The sequence below is a fragment of the Equus caballus genome, chromosome 30 (assembly GCF_041296265.1).
Source record: "Equus caballus isolate H_3958 breed thoroughbred chromosome 30, TB-T2T, whole genome shotgun sequence".
NCBI lineage: Eukaryota > Metazoa > Chordata > Mammalia > Perissodactyla > Equidae > Equus > Equus caballus.
This window is the reverse complement of record NC_091713.1, coordinates 17442411-17461288: the sequence shown is the minus strand read 5'-3', so window position 1 is coordinate 17461288 and position 18878 is coordinate 17442411. Positions and strand designations below refer to the sequence as shown.

General features: G+C 49.9%; 1 long non-coding RNA gene across 1 annotated transcript; it reads right to left on the bottom strand.

Moving 5' to 3' along the window:
- Positions 1–14588: 14588 nt before the first annotated feature.
- Positions 14589–17182, bottom strand: LOC138921593 (uncharacterized). The gene is made up of 2 exons (XR_011434288.1): positions 16826–17182; positions 14589–16005 (listed from the first exon to the last, which is right to left on the bottom strand). It is a non-coding gene; the product is annotated as an uncharacterized lncRNA (long non-coding RNA).
- Positions 17183–18878: the final 1696 nt, after the last annotated feature.

Here is an 18878-nt window from a genome sequence, read left to right as displayed (position 1 = left end):
CAGGGACTCGGGAGGGTCACGATGTGGCTGGAACTGGGTGGAGGGCACACAGCAGCTCCCGTGGAGCAGCTGTCACCACTCTGACAGACTACGTGCAGGTGGGCATCTAATCCACGTCCGCCTGCTGACAGAGATAAGCGTGGGGGACCACGCTTTCATGGAAGGACAAATGGAGCTCCAGAGAGATTAGCCTGCAGGCGTGCATGGTGAGCCAATGCCCGGACCCCGGGCAGCTAAAGGCCGTGCTCTTTCTGCAATCCTGCTTGCCCGGCTGACTTGGAAGCTCTGTGTGAACAGGGAAATGTGTTGTTTCTTGTCTTAGGAAAATCTTTCAGGAGCCTTGCTCATTTGGAACGGAGCAAGGACAGTCTGACGGCCTAGGGCTGGGAATGCCCTGGAGAAACTGTATCCTCAGAAACCCAAGAGCACAAACCCCTAAGATGCTCTCGGTGTGTTCGATTCTGAGACAGGACAAGGATGAGCACGCACGTTCCTGGTCAGGGAAGCTCAGAGCAGGGGAAAGAGAGAGCAGGGAGCAGAGCCTGCAGACTTGAGCAAGCCTGGAGTGCTGTGGGCCACGTCTGTGGTGGGGCTTTAGCAAGAAGGGGTGTGGTGACAACCCAGGGAGAGTCCCGCCTGGGAGAGGGAACAGGATCTGACAACACAAGGACATGCAGGTCAGATCATGCAGGGACTTCTTGGTCAGAGTTAATGACGTGGTAGAGGTGAAAGAATGGGGAGCAGCACGTCAAAAAAGACAGCTTTGTATGTGCTAAGTTGAGTGTGAATTGGCAGATGGCTCAGGAAGCTAATTCTTGGATCCAGCCAAGGGGAAGCTTTCAAATGCCAAGTAGATGCGTCAGTGATGTTCAGAAGGTAGTTGCTCTCCCAGGCGTGTGTGGATTGGCACACAAGACCAAAAGCAAGGGCCAAGGACCGTGTCTGTGACCTGGCTGCTTGGGGAGTATGAACAGACAGTACCCCTCTTGGATCTGGGGCACCTAGAATTTTCCTCTAAAAGTAGAACCCAAAGAAACACAAGTAGCATTTTTATAGGGTCAAGAGTGGATTATGTGTGACCAGGTACACACCCCTGTATTTGTAATCCTGGGGAAAGGAAGAGAATAGAGGCTTTGTGAAAAAGGCCTGGGGGAACTGAACTGCCCTCAGTGCTGGGTTCTAAATCCTTGGAGATCAGCAATTTGCTAATCCAAGGAGAGAGTGGACAGTCCCCTCCCCTGTTACGTTACTATCAAGGGGCCCTCAGGAAGCGTCAAATGAGACCCAGGGTGACTCTTCATTTGTCAAAAAAGGGAAAGGGACAGTCATCCGCCCAGTTAGTGGTTTAAGCCTCAAATTTTCCTCTCATTTAGTAGCCGAGGTTTTTTTTTGGTACAAGGAGAGTGCCACTGCCTTCCCAGCCTGGACGGCAATCTCCCAGCTTCACCACAGCCAACATCTAGACATCTGCTTTCTCCTCCAGGCTGGGCCTTAAATATGCTAGACAGTGGCTTCTTTCCTGTTGTTGTCTTTCGTAAAAACCCTTTCATGTCACTTTCTACTTTTTGAGCATATGTCAGCTTCAGCGCTGACAGTATAAAGGTGCCAGCCCGCCACGCTGGGCTTCAAAGCGCTGAGTGGTCCCCTGCATTCTGGTCGCCCCAACCGAACTCTGAGTGCCACGGCCGGGGTCGGCTTCCTTCTCCCCATGTGTGTCCATCTCTGCCTCCCAGAGTGGGGTCACCGTGGGACAGCACCCTGGGCAGCCTTCCTGACACCTTCACTTTCCAGAGGGAATCTCCTGGGCCCAACCGGAGGCTGTCTCCCTGGTCAGGAGCCTGGGAAAGGCACTCTTGATCTCTTTCCCTTCACAGAGACATGGTCCCAATTAAACCTGGGAGCTCACCCCGCTGTGCCCCACTCTCAGGACTCAGAGTTGAAAAGAACAGCTGCGGATTCTACTTCAAACTCTGCCATCTTTGCATTTTGTAAAAGCAATTTTTTCATCTCCTGCTACCTTCTCAAAAATACATAGATAAATAAAAGCAAGAGAATTCACCAAAAATCGAGTCTGAATGACGAATTCAATAAATTCCTCAAGGGGCCAGCCCGGTGGCGCAGCGGTTAAGCGCGCACATTCCACTTCATTGGCCCGGGGTTCGCCAGTTTGGATCCCGGGTGCAGACATGGCACTGCTTGGCAAGCCATGCTGTGGTAGGCGTCCCACGTATAAAGTAGAGGAGGATGGGCACAGATGTTAGCTCAGGGCCAGTCTTCCTCAGCAAAAAGAGGAGGAGGATTGGCAGCAGATGTTAGTTCAGGCCTAATCTTCCTCAAAAAAAATAAAATAAATAAATAAATTCCTCAACACTTCTTTCTCTCCCTTAAGAGCACTTGACTCCCTCTGGGGTGAGGGCTTGCTCAGGCCCAGCCCAGCCCGGCCCCCACGCCATCAGACAAGCCTTTCCTGGTCTAAGCAGTTTGACTGGAGCTGTTTGTTTCCACCAGAGAGAAGGGGTGGGGCACAGGAAAGAGCTAAAGTCAAATTTCAAAATCTTCCTCCATCCTTTGGGAACTGAGTTGGCTTACAGAAAACTGATCCAGAGTCCCTAATTCTCTTCCTTTATAGCATCAGGAGATTTCTCCAACTGTATGTGAGAGGCCCCCCGGGGCTCCAGGCTGGGCACTCCCCCAGGTGGGCTCAGATGGCCTGATGCACCCCTCTGATCCCTTTGCTGTCTCCTTAGAGACAAGTGTGCTCATGTACCCGGAACTAACTGTCCTATTGCAATTTAGCATCTTTTATAGCACACAACGTAGGCAAATCTTATCCTCATTGAAAGGAGGGGGAAACAGAATCAAAGTTAGGCAGCTTGCCTCCGGTCGGCCAGCTCGATCTCCGAGGAGTGGCAGAACCGGAACGCAGGTTTTAACTATCGTAGCTTCGTTCTAAGCCCAAGCCCTCGCCACCACCCCATGACACCTCCCTTCAATTACCTCTGTTTGCTCATGTGTGAAAGGAGGGCGTTGGGCCGCACTGCCATCAGCTGGGAATCCTGGGGTGTCTGAATGCTCCAGCACAGACAGCCAGAATTGGAAGGATGGTCTTCAGTGAGGGCTGGGCTCGTCCACGTCCCCATCATCTTCCCACATGCCAGGGGGAAGCAGCTAATGAGGCAATGAGCCATCTCTGCAACCAGCTCAGGCTGATGGCTGCACTACTAGAGAAAACCGTGACGTTGCTCCCGACCCATTTGGACTTGGCTGTCCTGAGGGTTCCTCTGGCTCTGTGAAAGTTTGTGGAGTCAATTAATAATGTCAGCAAGGCTGCAGGAAGGACTTTACTTCAGAGGATAATCTGTTAAGAAGCCAAATTATTTCTGAGGCCTAAAGGATGACGTATACAAATCAGCCTGCTTATTCCCAGAAAATCATAACCGAGGGGCTGACGATACTGATGGGGTTCCTACCATGTGGGCTAGTCTCTTCTCGCGCTATTAATTCTCACATCAGCATCATCCCCATTTTGCAGCCAAGGAAACAAACGAATAGGAAGGAATAAGAAACTTGTCTAAAGTCACAGTCAAAACTCAAATCCAGTGTCTAAATCAAAGTCTATGATAGTTGCATTTCTTAAAAAGGATTTTACAATGAAGATTTTTCTTGAATTCAGAGCCTTCTTCCTAATTAGTCTAACACATGAAGTTTTTCTAAAGATAATATCTGGGGCAGGCCGAATGGTGTAGTAGTTAAGTTCGCACACTCTGCTTTGGTGGCCTGGGGTTTGCTAGTTTGGATCCTGGGCGTGGACCTACATACCACTCATCAAGCCGTGCTATGGTGGTGTCCTACACACAAAACAGAGGAAGACTAGCACAGATGTTAGCTCAGCGACCATTTTCCTCAAGCAAAAAGGAAGATTGGCAACAGATGTTAGCTCAGGGCCAATCTTCCTCACCAAAAAAAAATAATATCCATTCTACCATTCCCATGAACTTGGGCAGCAGGCCCAGTGATGGCTCCTAACAAGTTGAGAGTGTGGGTTGGGGGAATATATACAGCTTGGAAGCTCCTTAAGCCATCTCCACATTCAACTGGTCTGGAGAGTGCTTAAGTGAAAGTCAGAATAGGAGCCTGTGGCCTGGAGCTCACTTTTAACCAAACATTTTTAAGAGCTGGCTCAGAAACATATGGTCTTCCAAACAACGCAACTCTGCAAAGTCCAGTTTAGATAATTCAATTGCCATTCTAGGAGAAGCAGGCAAATCCCAGGCCCAGCCTGCCAACAAGAGAGGAAGGTAAACATCTGGATGTTGTGAGCGCCTCACATTGCTGACCTCTCTTTTCTTTCTTTCTTTCTTTTTTTTTTTTTTTTTGCTGAGGAAGATTAGCCCTGAGCTAACGTCTATTGCCAATCTTCCTCCACTTTAGATATGGGTCACTGCCACAGCATGGCTGACAAGCGATGTAGGTCTGCACCGGATCCAAACCTGTGAACCCGGGCTGCTGAAGTGCAGCACACAAACTAACCACAGTCAACCCCATCTCCTGATCAGCAGGACAATTTGCAGCTATTTATTAAGCCACAGTTGTAAAACCCAGTCGCCTGGGCCCAGGACACAGCATGGGCCTGTGAGTGAAGCACTGGGAAGGGATCCCAGCTGGGTCACCACTGTTCTGCGACATTTGGAGGAAGCCACGTCACATCTCAGAACAGCAATGGGGAAGAAAAACAGGATCTTCGGAGCCTGCAGCAATTTAACCAATTTCTCTGAGTTGGTTTCCTTATCCATCCACTTACCTCCAGGCGGCTGGGATGGTTTGTGGAGCTCATATCTTAAAGGCACTGTTGCAGTGTGGGTCTCAGTTGTGATGGTTACTACTGCCACTGGGAACCTCAAGGTGTTGCCATTGGTCATTGGGACAGCGCTAGAGACAAAGGATATGTCACCATTGTTCCAAACCACAGCAGTAAATGCTTGCTGCCCAAACTATTGCCTGGGGTTGTTTCTCTTCCCCCCAGAATTAAAAAAAAATTGTAATAAAATACACATAACAAAATTTGCCATCTTAACCAACTTTAAGTGTACGGTTCAGTGTACATTAAGGACGTTCCCATTGTTGGGCCAACCAATCTCCAGAACCTTTTCATCTTATTAAACAGCTCCCCGTTCCCCACCTCCCATCCCTGCCAACCACCACTCTACTTTCTGTCTCTATGAGTTTGACTTGAGTGTTTCTTTCTTTAAATGAGCTAAACTCTTAACTTTGCAATACATGCCATGAACATTGCACAGAAGGCCCGTTGACGCCAGAGGAGCAGGGTGGGTTCAGTCAGAGGGGGAGCCACACCCTCCCCAGCCTCAGGGTGGGGCAAATTTTCAGCATCCTGCTTCATGCCCTCTTCACAGCCCGAGAGACCGGAGGGCCAGTGGCTCACCCCACCGAAGGGGCTGGCACTTGCTTCCTATCTTTCTGCTCCGTCCTCCGAGCTTGCCTGCAGTTCAGCAGTCGGAGTTGTGCCTCCTTTATTAGGCAACATTCAGAGATGCTGGGAATCCACATATCTTTGCGCTTAGTGTAGCTCATGGGGAGATGATTTCGTTTTCTACCTACCTGATCTGAATAGATACGTGCTGTGGGACTGGAATGGCCACATGAAATTAGGTTTTCAAAACTCAACCTCCTGTGGGGCTGGCCCCGTGGCCGAGGGGTTAAGTTCGCGCGCTCCGCTGCAGGTGGCCCAGTGTTTCCTTGGTTCGAATCCTGGGCGCGGACATGACACTGCTCATCAAACCACGCTGAGGCAGCGTCCCACATGCCACAACTAGAAGGACCCACAGTGAAGAATATACAACTATGTACCGGGGGGCTTTGGGGAGAAAAAGGAAAAAAATTAAAATTAAAAAAAAAAATCCTAAAAAAACTCAACCTCCTGTGAATGTGTGTGAGTGTGTGGATGTGTCAGGTGTGTGCGGGGGGAAGTGGAAAGAGAAGAAAGAAAGAGGAGAGACCTCTAGTCTCCTCACCTCCCACACGCCTCACAGCCGTGCGCCTGCGCACACGGACCCAGACTGCTGGCCCTCTGAGATCTGGCTTCTGCTTGCCTCTCCCAGGCCCTGCTCAGGCTCCCCCTCTCACTCGCTGCGTTCCAGCCACACGCAGGGCCACTCTGCCTCAGGGCCGCCTCGGTTCCCTCCGCCTGGGACACAGATCTCGGCACCGCCAGTTCCTTCTCGGTGCTCAGGTCTCACCTCAAATGCCACCTCTAAAGATGCCTGTCCTCGCCAACCACCTGATTCTGAGTTTCACCAAAAGCTCACCCTGAGACAAGAACCTGGGGACAAGCAGCTTATTTGGGAGGTGATCCCAGGAGCACGGGGAGGCAAACAGGTCACAGAGGAAGTCAGAGGCAACCGCTGTGTGCGACTGCGACCCCTGAGCGGCTGGGTGGAGCTTCCACGGAACAGTCCCGCCGTGGGTACGGCCCGTGGAGTAATCCGTGAAGCCCTGCGTTTGCTCGGAGCGTTCTTCTGCATCTGCGTTAGCCACGAAAGATTTTTTAAGTCCCTCTGAGGCGGGAGGAAGCTGAGGCGTACATTCACCAATCCCTGGCCCTCTGTGGTTGACGGTTTCTCCTGGGGACACTTCTAGTCTGCTGGGGGTGGGGGACAGGGGAAGCCCTTAGGCAAAGAGACCCAGGAAGGCTTCTGCACAAAGCGGAAGGGGAACCTCCAGAGTGGGCAGGAGGGCACTGAGGGGTCTGCTGTGCCTCCTGGGGTGGTACACCCACCATCACCAGGCCATTCTCTGGTCTAAGCCTGGGGAGAGGGGTTGTGATGCTCAGGAAGCTTAAGCTTCAGAGCCCCTCACTGGCACAGCCCTGTGCAAGGCCCTGGAGGAGCCCTAACCATGTACTGTGGGTTGAACTATGGTGCTCAAAAAGATGTGATGAAGTCCTCACCCCTAGGACCTCAGAATGGGCCCTTACTGGACGTAGCATTTGGGTATGTAATTAGTTAAGACAAGGTCATGCTAGAGTAGGGTGGGCGCCGAATCCAACATGGCTGGTGTCCTTAACAAGATGACAATGAGAAGACAGAGACACTGGGAGAACGAGGTGAAGAAAGAGGACTGGAGCGATGCATCTAGAAGCCAAGGAATGCCTTTGGCTACTGGAGGCCAGGAGAGAGGCCTGGAGCAGATTCTCCGTCACAGCTCTCAGAGGGGACCAGCCCTGCCGACGCCTTGATCGTGGTCTTCCAGCCTCCAAGAACCGTGAGAGAATTGTGGTTTAAGCCACCCAGTTTGTGAAACTGTTAGGGAAGCGCTGGGAAATGAATATACCGTGGATTCGTGTGGTTATACGTGTTCTTTTTTCTAAAAGAGGACCCCCAAATAAGCTCCAGGCCCCACAAAACTAGCATCTGCCTCTGCCTAGGCCCCTGATTCATTTTCTGCATGGCATCTATCTGAAAGCATCCTATTCAGGTATTTGTTTGGTCAGTTATCAGCCCTTCATGTGGACTCTGAGAGCAGGGGCCTTATTGGTCTTTTTGCCACATTATCCCCAGCTCTCCGAGGAGCCTGGCACATAGTTGGTGTTTACTGCTGTCGAATAATAAATAAGTTGCCTGGTCAGTTTGCCTGCTTCTTTACTTTTAACTTGCTCCCAAGGGGCTTTGGGATACGCGGAGCACAGCATGAGACACATAATCCTGACATAGAGTCCGGAGAAGCTGGCTGGCAGCCCTCGTGTTACAGACCTTTCTTGGAGAGGGTTGGTTCACATATTCCTTCTGGTTGAGGAACCTGGAACTGTGCTGTGGACTGAATGTCTGTGTCCCCCAATATTCATATGTCGAAGCCCTAACCCCCAATGTGATCGTATGTGGAGGTGGGGCCTTTGGGAGGTATTAGGGTTAAAGGAAGTAGTGAGGGTGGGCCCCTTGTGATGGGATTAGTGACCCTGAAAGAAGACACCCCAGGGCTTCCTGTCTACACACACACAAAGAGGCCACATGAGCACAGGGCAAGGTCGCCACTACAAGCCAAGAGAAGACGCCTCAGAATGAAAGCTGCATTGCCAGCACCTTGATCCTGGACTTCCCAGCTTCGAGAACTGTGAGAAATAAATTTCTATTCTTTAAGCCACCCAGTCTGTGCTATTTCTTTTTTCTTTTTTCTTTAGGAAGATTGGCCCTGAACTAACATCTGTTGCCAATCTTCCTTTTTTTTTTTTCCTCTCCAAGGCCCCAGCACATAGTTGTCTATCCTAGCTGTAAGTCCTTCTAGTTCTGCTATGTGGGACACCGCCTCACATGGCTTGATGAGTGGTGTGTAGGTCCGTACCCAGGATCTGAACTGGCGAACCCTGAGCCGCTGAAGTGGAGCGCCCGAACCTAACCACTATGCCACTGGGCTGGCCCCCTGTGCTATTTTGTTTTATGGCAGTCGGAGCTGACTAAGACAAAAGATATCAAGCATTTCAGGCAGGAAAAGCCCTGGATATTTTTACTGACTGCAAAGAAGATGATTTAAAAAATCATAAAGACAAAAAAGAAACAATGCAACTTGAGTAACCTACCCAACGTGCTCTGTTAATGATCACACCTCACCTGGAGTCTGGGGTCAAGCTTTAAGAGGGACAAGCTTTCCAACAAGCAGAATGGCCTGAGAAAGGCATGGGCTAGCCGGCCAAACTAGCCTCCCACTTAGGTCTCCTAGTGGGGAGAGGCCTCCTGTGAGGGGACCTTCCCCCAGAGTGTTTCTGTCAGCAGGTGTTTCTCACAGATAAGAAAGAGATAGTGCGAAAGGATTCTGGCCTCAGGGCCTTGGGACCAGCTGTCCCCTTAGGGCCCTTTCACCTCTTGGAATTAGCCTGATTGTAGGAATGAAGGTGGGTGACTGCGAAGGACAGGACAGGAACACGGTAAGACCTGCTTCATGGGGGAGTAACGTTAACATTTGATCAGGGACAAAAATTACCCCAACCCCCCGACCAGAGAAAAACTGAGGCAAATGTTCGAAAAATGCCAACAGTGGCGGTCTTTGAGAAGCAGGATTATGGTGTCTCGTCTACCTTTCTCTGAATTTCTATGAATGACTTTAGCAGCAGAAAAGAACCGAACAGTTACCCACAGGCGTATTAACAAATTGCTCTCCCACACCCAAGCTGGTCATCGGATCCCCCGCTCCAGGCACTTCTCCCGATCGTGCAAACCCACAGGCGGTACTTAAGATTACTTAAGTCCTCTCTCCTTTCATGAGTCACCCGTTTTCGCCTTGTGACTACACTTGAAGCTTTATGTAAACCCTAGACCTTTAAACTTTTCATAATTGTGCTTTGTTTCCTCAAAGAATGGGATTTTCAGCGGCTAAGACTTGCCCGACTCTGCCCTTCTCTAGCTGCGGGTAAGTCCCTTCCACTCTCTGCGGTCACTTTCTTCATCTGTAAACCAAGGATAATTGTGACATCTCCTTCCCAGGGTTACTGTGAGAATGGAGTGAGTTAAAATGTGTGACGGCGGGCGGCTCACAAACAGCCACTCTCCTTCAGCCTGGTGGTAATGACCTGGGAGCCCACCAGGTGTGCAGACACACTCACCGCTCTGCACACCCCCACCCACCCCGCAGAGGTGGTGGGCACCGTTACCACGGCACAGAGCTTGTGGCAGGTGCAACAGAGCGACGCCCTGACCTGCAGGGGCTTCTGATAGATGTGAGGACGGCAGATGTGTAACCAGAAGACCCCCAACCTGGCCTGTGATGCGGCTCGAAAGTACGTCAGCCTGGAGGGGGCTGGCCAAGTGTCGTTCTTTCTCCTACGGTTCTGATGAAGAAGCTGGGACAAACGTTAAGGGACAGTGGGCATTTAACTTACGTAGCCCACGTGGGTCACAGGAAGGAGCCACTGAGGACACGGGCAGCCACGTGTTCCCCACACTCTGACCTTGTGGAATGTGCAGAAACAGCTCTGCTGTGCCCGAGGCCCAGTGCGCTCACCCCTCTCCCCCCAGAGCCGCAGGGCTCGCTCCCACTTCCTCTCCCGACCAGCCTGTGTAAACAGATCGACACACTCGGCCGGCCCAGCCCCCTCCTCCGCTTTCATGCCCAGCACTTATCGCTGCTCACATCTGCTGTGTGTGTGTGCACATGAGCATACGTGGAGCTGGATTTATTGACTCCGCCCGTCTCCTCCATCCCCACCCGCCCCAGAAGGAAAGGCCCACCAGGGAGGGGCCCTTTGGTTTTGCTCAGAGCACTGCGGCCAGTCAATAAATATTTGTTGAAGGAATTAATGAAAGCTCTCCTCCCACTTATGTTACTGCCTTTCAGTTTCTAATTTCAAGTTACAAGTGGACTATGGACTGCAGATTACTATATCTATTGTGCCCCGATGCTAATTAAAGAATCATTAGATTCACTTGAAACAAACTCGGCTTGATTTTAATCTGCCATCTGAACCAGTTACAGGTCCCAAGTGAAAAACCAATTTAGAATCCTTCAAGACTCGAGACCTAAGGCGATTCCAGAGGTCTGCCCTCTTTTCCCGCTTTACTCCACGCTCAGCCGCTGGAGGAAGGGTTCCTGGCATGAGTGCCTCATCCCCTTGTCGCCCTCACACAATGCTCCCTGCCCAGGCCACTCAGAACTGCCTCTCGACTTCAAAATGCTTCTCTCCAGCTCTCCGGCAGGTAAAAAAAAAAAAAAAAAAAAGACCCTGTGAAATTCTGCTGGAGCAAAGTTTAATTTTGATGTCTCAGCTCCCCCAAACAGCCAGCTGATTGGGTTTGCCTGCAGGGAAAGGTAAAGGAGAGGTGGAGAATAAAAAGCAGTGTTTCGTTTGCTTGTTTATCTGAAACAACTCTGAGCACAGATTCCATCTTAAGAATGCGGTAGGCACCGTGCCTGTCCGGACTGCACGTATTCCTGAAAGCGAATTCATGTGCTCAGTGTCAGGGATGGCACGGCATCAGAGTTCACAGATCTTGCTTTTGCTTTCTGTTTGACTGAAGCTTTTTACCCAGTCACATAAAATTATCTTGACCATTCCAACCCAACCACTTCAACCTCAGCCAATTATCTCACTCCAAAGTTGTTTTTCTCCAAAGTAACCCCTCTTTTTTTTTTTCCTGAGGAAGATTTGCCCTGAGCTAATGTCTGTTGCCAATCTTCCTTCTTTTTTCTTTTTTTGCTGAGGAAGATTTGCCCTGAGTTAACATCTGTTGCCAATCTTCCTCTTTTTGCTTAAGGAAGATTCGCTTGGAGTTAATATCTGTGCCAGTCTTCCTCTATTTTGTATGTAGGTCACCACGACAGCATGGCTGCTGATGAGTGGTGTAGGTCTGCACCTGGGAACCGAACCTGGGCTGCCAAAGCAGAGCACACTGAATTTAACCACTAGGCCATGAGGCTGGTCCCCCCTGACTCTTTAAAAATGTTTTTATTGTGACATATATCATAAATACAGAACACGTACATGCACCATTTAAAGAATCATAATAGCTACAGAACAAGGGAAGGGGAAAGGGGAGGTCTTGGGGCTGTGAAGTCTTGGTTGTACAATGTGAGTAAGTCCTAGAGCACCCCTCCCACAGTGAAGACCCCCTGTGTTGTAAACTTAGAAATCCGCTATGAGGGAAGGTCTTACGTCAAGTGTTCTTATCGTGAGAAAAGAATTAATTAATCAATTAACTAAGAGGGCAGGAGGAAATTCTGGGGACGTGATGGACAGGTTTATGGCATAGCTTGTGGGGTCGTGTGTGTGTACGTATCTCCAGACTCATTAAGTTGTATACAATATACAGCTTTTTGTATGTCAATCATACCTTGATAAAGTGGTTTTTTTCTTAAAAAAAAGCAGAACAAAACAGCACAGGGGACCCCGGGGCCGCCTCCCTGTCCTACTGCCTTCATCCCCAGAGGTGCCTATTATCCTGACTTCTGTGTGAATCACCCCGTTGCATTGCTTTTTGTCTTACCTGTGTGTGGATCCCTAAAAAAACCTATTGTTTCATTTTGAGACACTGACCAGCAAGTCCAAACCTTGCTTTGTAGGGCAATGGTGACAACGCGCCCATTAGACGTGGCGTCGGCTTCCCTTGGGGTTCTCCAGAGCCGCTCCGAGGGCGAGTGGCAGGGTGCAGTGTGGACGAGGCACTATGGGTCCGGCAGACACACGGGCCAACGGGAGTGGGCTGCTCTGGCTTTTCTGCCTCCAGACTCACACTGGCTGCAGGAAGCTGAAAAGGACACATCTGCGGTGACATTAGTGTCTCCAGATGCTGTGGGAAGCGAGGCATTCCCTCCTTCAGTGAAGGGACAGAACCACCCAATGCAGACAAGCAGCGGGCCAGGCCCACCGTGGGCTCTCTGTTCACGTTCCACAGACTGCAGAAGGGCGGCTGGCTGCTCCTTGACCGTAACCCTCAATGTGTCCGTCTTCTGAGTCACCGCCGTCATCTGTAGAGGCTGCCCTCTTGGTCTGGAGCAAGGCTGTCCTCCTGAGAGCTCCCCTGTCCTCCTCCTTGTGCTGGATCCTTTTTCCGTGTCTCCCTGTTGCCTTGGTCGACTCCCTGATTTTGGTGGAGCACATACCCTTATAAATAGGCATTCTGCTTGAAGACAATCAGCCGGGGGCTCCAGCTCCACCAGACCCATGCCTCCTCCCTGAGGGCCTCCCGCAAGACAGCCCACCAGCTGGGATGTTCTGATCTGGACTCAGTAGAGACTGTCAAAGTGGATGGGGTCACACAAAACCAGGAGGGTCAGGACTAAAAGCCGGGAGAACTTAGACTAGCACTGTTGGCCCTTGGAGAGCCCTCGGGAAGAGGTAAACGGAAGACCCGTAGGCTCTGCATCACAGGCACAGAGGAGGAGGGGTGTGTCCGGCGCTGGCTGCTGGACCTGGGGCCCGGGAGGCCCTCCCGCAGCAGCAGCATTTAGCCTTAACGGGCTGGGTGACTTGTCTCCAGGTGCCGAGGCGGCCGGCGGTACCCGAAGCGCGAGTCTCCATCCCAGGCCCCGCCTGCAGTCCTCCGGCTGCCCGGGGCCGACCGGACACCGCGCTCCGGCTTCTCTGGGAGATTTAAGGGGGCGTTGGAAGCTACATGGGACGGGGCTGGTTTCCATCCTTGACACCGCCTTTTGGCGGCTGGGAGTAGACCGAAGCCGAGGCAGGCCTGCTCTGACTCCGGGTCATCACCCTCTCGCCCTCTCAGTCCCGCGTGGTCTTCATAAACACACACTGGCCTGGAGCAGGGAGCTGGGCCCAGCCTGGAGCCTTAGTGTGTTCTCCTGGGCGGTTCACTCCGGGCCCTGCCTTCTCCATCTTAAACTGCAAGGGTGGGGCTCGAAGGGCCCTGCCTGCTTACAGGACATCGGACCCACCTGGGAGCCTGAGCATGCGGCTCCCAGGCCCGGCCCTGGCCCCGGGACTCTGATTCAGCAGTCAGAGGAGGGGCTGCCCAGCTGGCGCACTCTCGAAGCGCCTCACTGGGTTCTTGTGTCATCCTGATTGAGAAACACTGACAGACATTCAAAGGCTTTTCATAGCCTTATGACTCAACAGTTCTGAAAGAGACGACAATACAGCAGGTAATAATTTGCAAAATAAAATCCCAGTGGCCATGAGGTTGGGTAACCTCAGATCGCGTCTTGTGAAATATCCATTGTTCTCTAGAATTCCGGAGGATTTAAAGAACAACAAGCTGGGGCTTCCGATGATGCTTGAGGAGAGACGTGAGCCTTCTTTAGTGTCCCTGGAGTTAAACATTTGCCCATTTTTCTAAATCTTTTACTCCCGAGGCTGGACCACAGGATAGCTATTTCTTTGCCTCCACTCAATCCATTTAAAAATCACTTATTTAAAATACACATGGAGGGGCCATCCTGGTGGTGCAGTGGTTAGGTTCGCACATTCCGCTTTGGTGGCCCGGGGTTCGCTGGTTTGGATCCCCGGTGTGGACATGGCACCACTTGGCAAGCCATGCTGTGGTAGGCGTCCCACATATAAACTAGAGGAAGACGGGCACATATGTTAGCTCAGGGCCAGTCTTCCTCAGCAAAAAGAGGAGGACTGGCACCAGATGTTAGCTCAGGGCTAATCTTCCTCAAAAAATAAAAAAATAAAATACACATGGATTAAATGATATGTCATCTTGGATTTGCTTCAAAATAATCCAGGGCGGGCAGCAGTGAGGAGAGGACCAGGTTGGTGAAGCGGGTGAGGTGGCACATGGTGGAGTCGTTACGTTTGGTTGAACCATATCACATGGCCCTATTTGATGTTTTCGACCTACGAAAACGGCAATTTCCTACGGTTTAACCAAATACTATTTTCTTTAAGATATATTTGAAAATTTCCATAACAAACAGTTCAATCAGACATTCAGCTATGTTCTCACTGTTCCATTTTTACCTTTGTGGTTTCTCCTGCAACATAGAGCTTGACAACAACGAGCTCCTCAGAAAGACCCTATAGCCATTTGAAAGCTTGTCTGTTTTTCAAGACTTTAGACTTTACGGGGTGGTTATGGTGCAGCGGTTTCTGATACTAGCAGCTCGAGTTAGAAGAAATGTTGTCCACTACTTAATAAAGATTATTATTAATACAAGTCTCACCAGTTAACGAAGGAAGAGCATTTTGGTAGTTCCCCAGGAGACGTGATACAGAAGTCCACCTCCTGCCAAAGAGGCCAGCAGGATGCAGGAGAAGGATAAAGGCTTTAGAGTTAAGAAAGTCTCGAGTTTGACTTCCCGGATGCCGTGTATTAACTGTGTGGTCAAGGGCAAGTTGCTTAACCTCTCTGAGCCTCAGTTTGCTCAAATATAAAATGAAGATACCATATGTCTCAGTTTTGATAGATTAGTAAGATGTTGTAAGTCCACCCCCCTCTTCTTCCCCCATCCCACGCCACCAGGGAATAATGACAAAGACTGTGACACCGTGTGTGTTAAAGTACAGATGCTCCAAACCTGTGCCAGGCAAGGTGTAAAATTAAAGGGGGCGCAAATAATTTCCTTTTCAGTGAAAGAATCTGAGCTGACTACAAACTGAGTTTGGCAATAAGGAAGTGGAGAAGCTGGTACTTCAACATCCAATTCTTAGCGAGCTGAGAATAAAGGAGGCCATGGGAAGGGGCGGACTTGGAGGAGGTGCTCAGAAGGTGTTTGTCACGTTAATTCATTTGCTTTCGATCCTCTTTTAAGACAGTGCTTTTTCACTGGAAAAATGGATTTCCTTACATGCTGCAAACAGCTCCCCAAACGAAGCTATTTCCCCACCCGGCACCTCCACTTCTGAAGTGCTCAGTCACTGTGAAACTCATTTAGCTTTCTGAAACATTAATTTTGAGAAAGTTCAAGCCCGGGGCTGGCCCAGTGGCATAGTGGTTAGGTCCGCGCGCTCCGCTTCAGCGGCCTGGGGTTCGCCAGTTCGTATCCTGGGGGTGGACCTACACCATTCATCAGGCCACGCTGTGGCGGTGTCCCACACAGAAGAATTACACCCACAGCTAGGATATACAACTATGCACTGGGGCTTTGGGGAAGAAAAAAAAAAAGAGGGGGAAGATTGGCAACAGATATTAGCTCAGGGCCAATCGTCCTCACCAAAAGAAAAGAAAGTTCAAACCAGCAAAAATTCCTGGAGTATGAAAAGAAGAGCCACTCTCCACTTGGCAGGCTCACTCAATGGGCGGCCAGAGAGGGAGAGCAGGTGTTCCTGTCTGTGCAAAAGAAGAAGGCAATTTGAATTTGGGTTGTAACACACATATATAATCTCCTCTTCAAAGCTTTGTGTTGAAGAGCATGCTTCGGCAGGCCGGGCTTTTAGGCGCAGTTTCTTTGCAATGCCTGACCACACTCAGGGCTCCTCAGCCGGGGAGAAGTATGGCTAAAAGAGCTTCTGGCCAGCAGTAACTAAATCCCAGAGGGAGCCCCTTCTCCAAAGCTGTGCTGGTTCCTCTTTGGACAGCCATGAAGTCCCAGTCTGCTAGATCCCTGGGGTGGAAAAACACAAAATCTCCATCAAATGTCCCTGAGTCAGCCACGCTTTGTGCCATAAAGTGCTTCAACTGTGCAATTAAAGAGTCACTTTGTTCTTATTATGAGCCAAGTGCTACGGATGCAAAAATGAGCAGGGACTCTGTCATGGACAGTCTCAATCCAGGACATACACAGGTGACCTAATGTGAGAGCCATGGTCCAGGTCATCACAAGACCAGGTCTGAGCAGAAGGCGGAGGGAGGGACTGGGCGGAGCTTCTCAAAGCATTCCCAGCGCTGAAGCGGGCCCTGTGTTTGGGTGGTAGGGAGGAGGCGTTCCGGGTGCTGGGGACTTTGTCAGCAAAGGCTGAGAGACGTGAGAGATCACGGCGTTTTCCTGGAATGGCAATAAACCCAGGCAGGTGCCAAAGGTGGGTTGACATCAGATTACAAAGGTCCAGGTATAATTAGACTACTGAGTGCAGGCCGCTGAAGGACGTCCAGCTGAGAAGTGACATGATTAGTTAGTACTTTGGAAAGGCAACCCGATTTTACTGTACCAGGGATTGGAGCAGATGAATTAGGAGGCCATATAAAAGTTATGAAAAGTGATGATGACAGCCTCAACAGGGTCAGTGTCGCTGAGAACAATGGAAGGGACAGATTTCAGAAACAATTCTAAATAATAATGACTGATGACCAATCAGGAGAACTGAAGATGACTTCAAGATTTCTGGCGTGGGTGACAAGGACTGCGGGAGGCAGAGAGGTGTTAGGATAGAGAGGGAAGGGAAGCTAACGAATTCTGCTTTAACTTTTTCCACCTTGAGACTTACCGTGGTCTTGGAAGACAGACTGTCCTTGGCTGTGAGAGAGCATGGACTTTCTACCTCCACGCCTAAGGAAGAGTTCCTTGGAACAACCTTTGCTGAGTTTCCCTCCTCCTCTCACGGGCAAGGCGTACCTGGCAGTGGAACCAGATTGTGCTGTTGACATGCTCTCCCTGGAAATGTTTCCAGAAGGCAATGTTCTTCCAGATAACCTTGATGGTTGCGTACATCTTCAAAGCCCGGATTCTCCCAAGAGTAGAAAACAGCATTAGTGCCGGGCTACTTTATTCCATCCCTCCCGCCTGTGCCCACCTCTTCTATGTCATTTTCTCTCCACTAACCAGATGGGAGGACAGGATGAGCAAAGCACCGGTGTTTCAGGGGAAAAAGAGGGAGGGAAGGTGCTAACTCATCCTCCGGCATCCTCAGCTCCATCTGGTTCTTCCCTTTTGAGTAACCCACATTTTCAACATTGATACTCCTTGTTTTTGAATTTCAAAATGTTTATTACGAATAAAGTCAGATGAAGAATCATAAACTATAGGTAAAATTTTTCACCTTGGGTTTTTTCTTAACTTTTTAACTAAAGTGAATATACTTATAGAAAAGAGCAGAAGACAAGCATGTGGCACGATGACTCATCATCAAGAGAACACGCCCGTGTGGCCATCACCAGACCAAGGAGAGTGTGGCGACATCCCAGAGGCCACTCACCTGGAGCTCCTGCCAGGCACTACCCTCCAATAGGAACCACCGAGCTGACCTCTAACGGCATCCGTCGGTTTTGCCTTTTTGAACTTTACATATTAATAAGTAGAATCACGGACGATTTTGGGTCTGGCTCCTTTCACTACTTGTGAGACTCGCCTGTGTGGCTGCATATAGTCCCTCACGGCTGCACAGTACTCAGGCGTATGAAAACATCACATTTATCCGGTTTACTCTTGATGCATATTTGGATTGTTTCCATTTTTGGTCTGTTACGAATTTATTTATTATTTTTTCCAGAGAAAGATTTGCCCTGAGCTAATGTCTGTTGCCAATCTTTTTTTTTTTTTTTATTGTGAGGAAGATTTGCCCTGAGCTAACATCTGTGCCCATCTTCCTCTATTTTGTATGTGGGATGCCACCACAGCACGGCTTCTGATGAGTGGCGTAGGTCCACGCCTGGGAACCGAACCTGGGCCACTGAAGTGGAGTGGGCCAAACTTAACCACTAGGCCATGGGGCTGGCCCCGTTGGTCTGTTAGGAATTCTGCTGCTATTCTGGTGAACATACGTATGCACTCCCTTTGGATATATGTGCAGGAGTGGAACTGCTGGGTTAAAGGCTATCCACATGTCCCTTTATCATTTTTCACAGGACAAAGTCAGATTCCTATTATCAGATGAATCACCACCTTAAGTTCTCACATGGAACAGCTGTGCACCAGCCAGCAGTCTCCTTTGGACAGCCTTGTTGTTTAAGAAGAGAGAATGCATTTATTTAACACTTCCTGCATGCCAGACACTAGTCTGGGTGCTTACAGAGGCAAGACTGACAGGACTCCTGTCCTCAGGAAACTTCGCAGGGGACCCAAAGCAGAAGTCAGACAACTGCGACACCTGTGTATTTAACTGAATATTTATGTTGGTCCTTATTTTGTAAAAATAAGTTGAAAATAAAAAAGCAAATGCTGATCCCAGCGACAGGCACAAGTCTCGCAGATCTAAAGCAATGGGGTTACGGATGGAGTTTGAATGATAAACGACACCATTTTATCCCAAGTCTATTCAGCTTCTCACCTTTGGAAGGCAAGCAGCACAATTTCAAATAGAGAGGGATTCATCCCCAAAAATGATTCCAAATCTATTCAGTCCCTGAATTCAGGCAGTGAGAATGGAGAGATGCTTGTAAATGGCTAAGATTGTGTCTAGAACGTACAGGGTTAACACGGTGCTTTCCAACTACGTGAGCTTTCGGAAATAAGATCCTCCTGGAAACACTACTTTGACATGTTTTCAGCAATAACTTGTCTAAAAGTGAGAGGCCACCTGTGGTCAGTTCCCAGAGCCACCA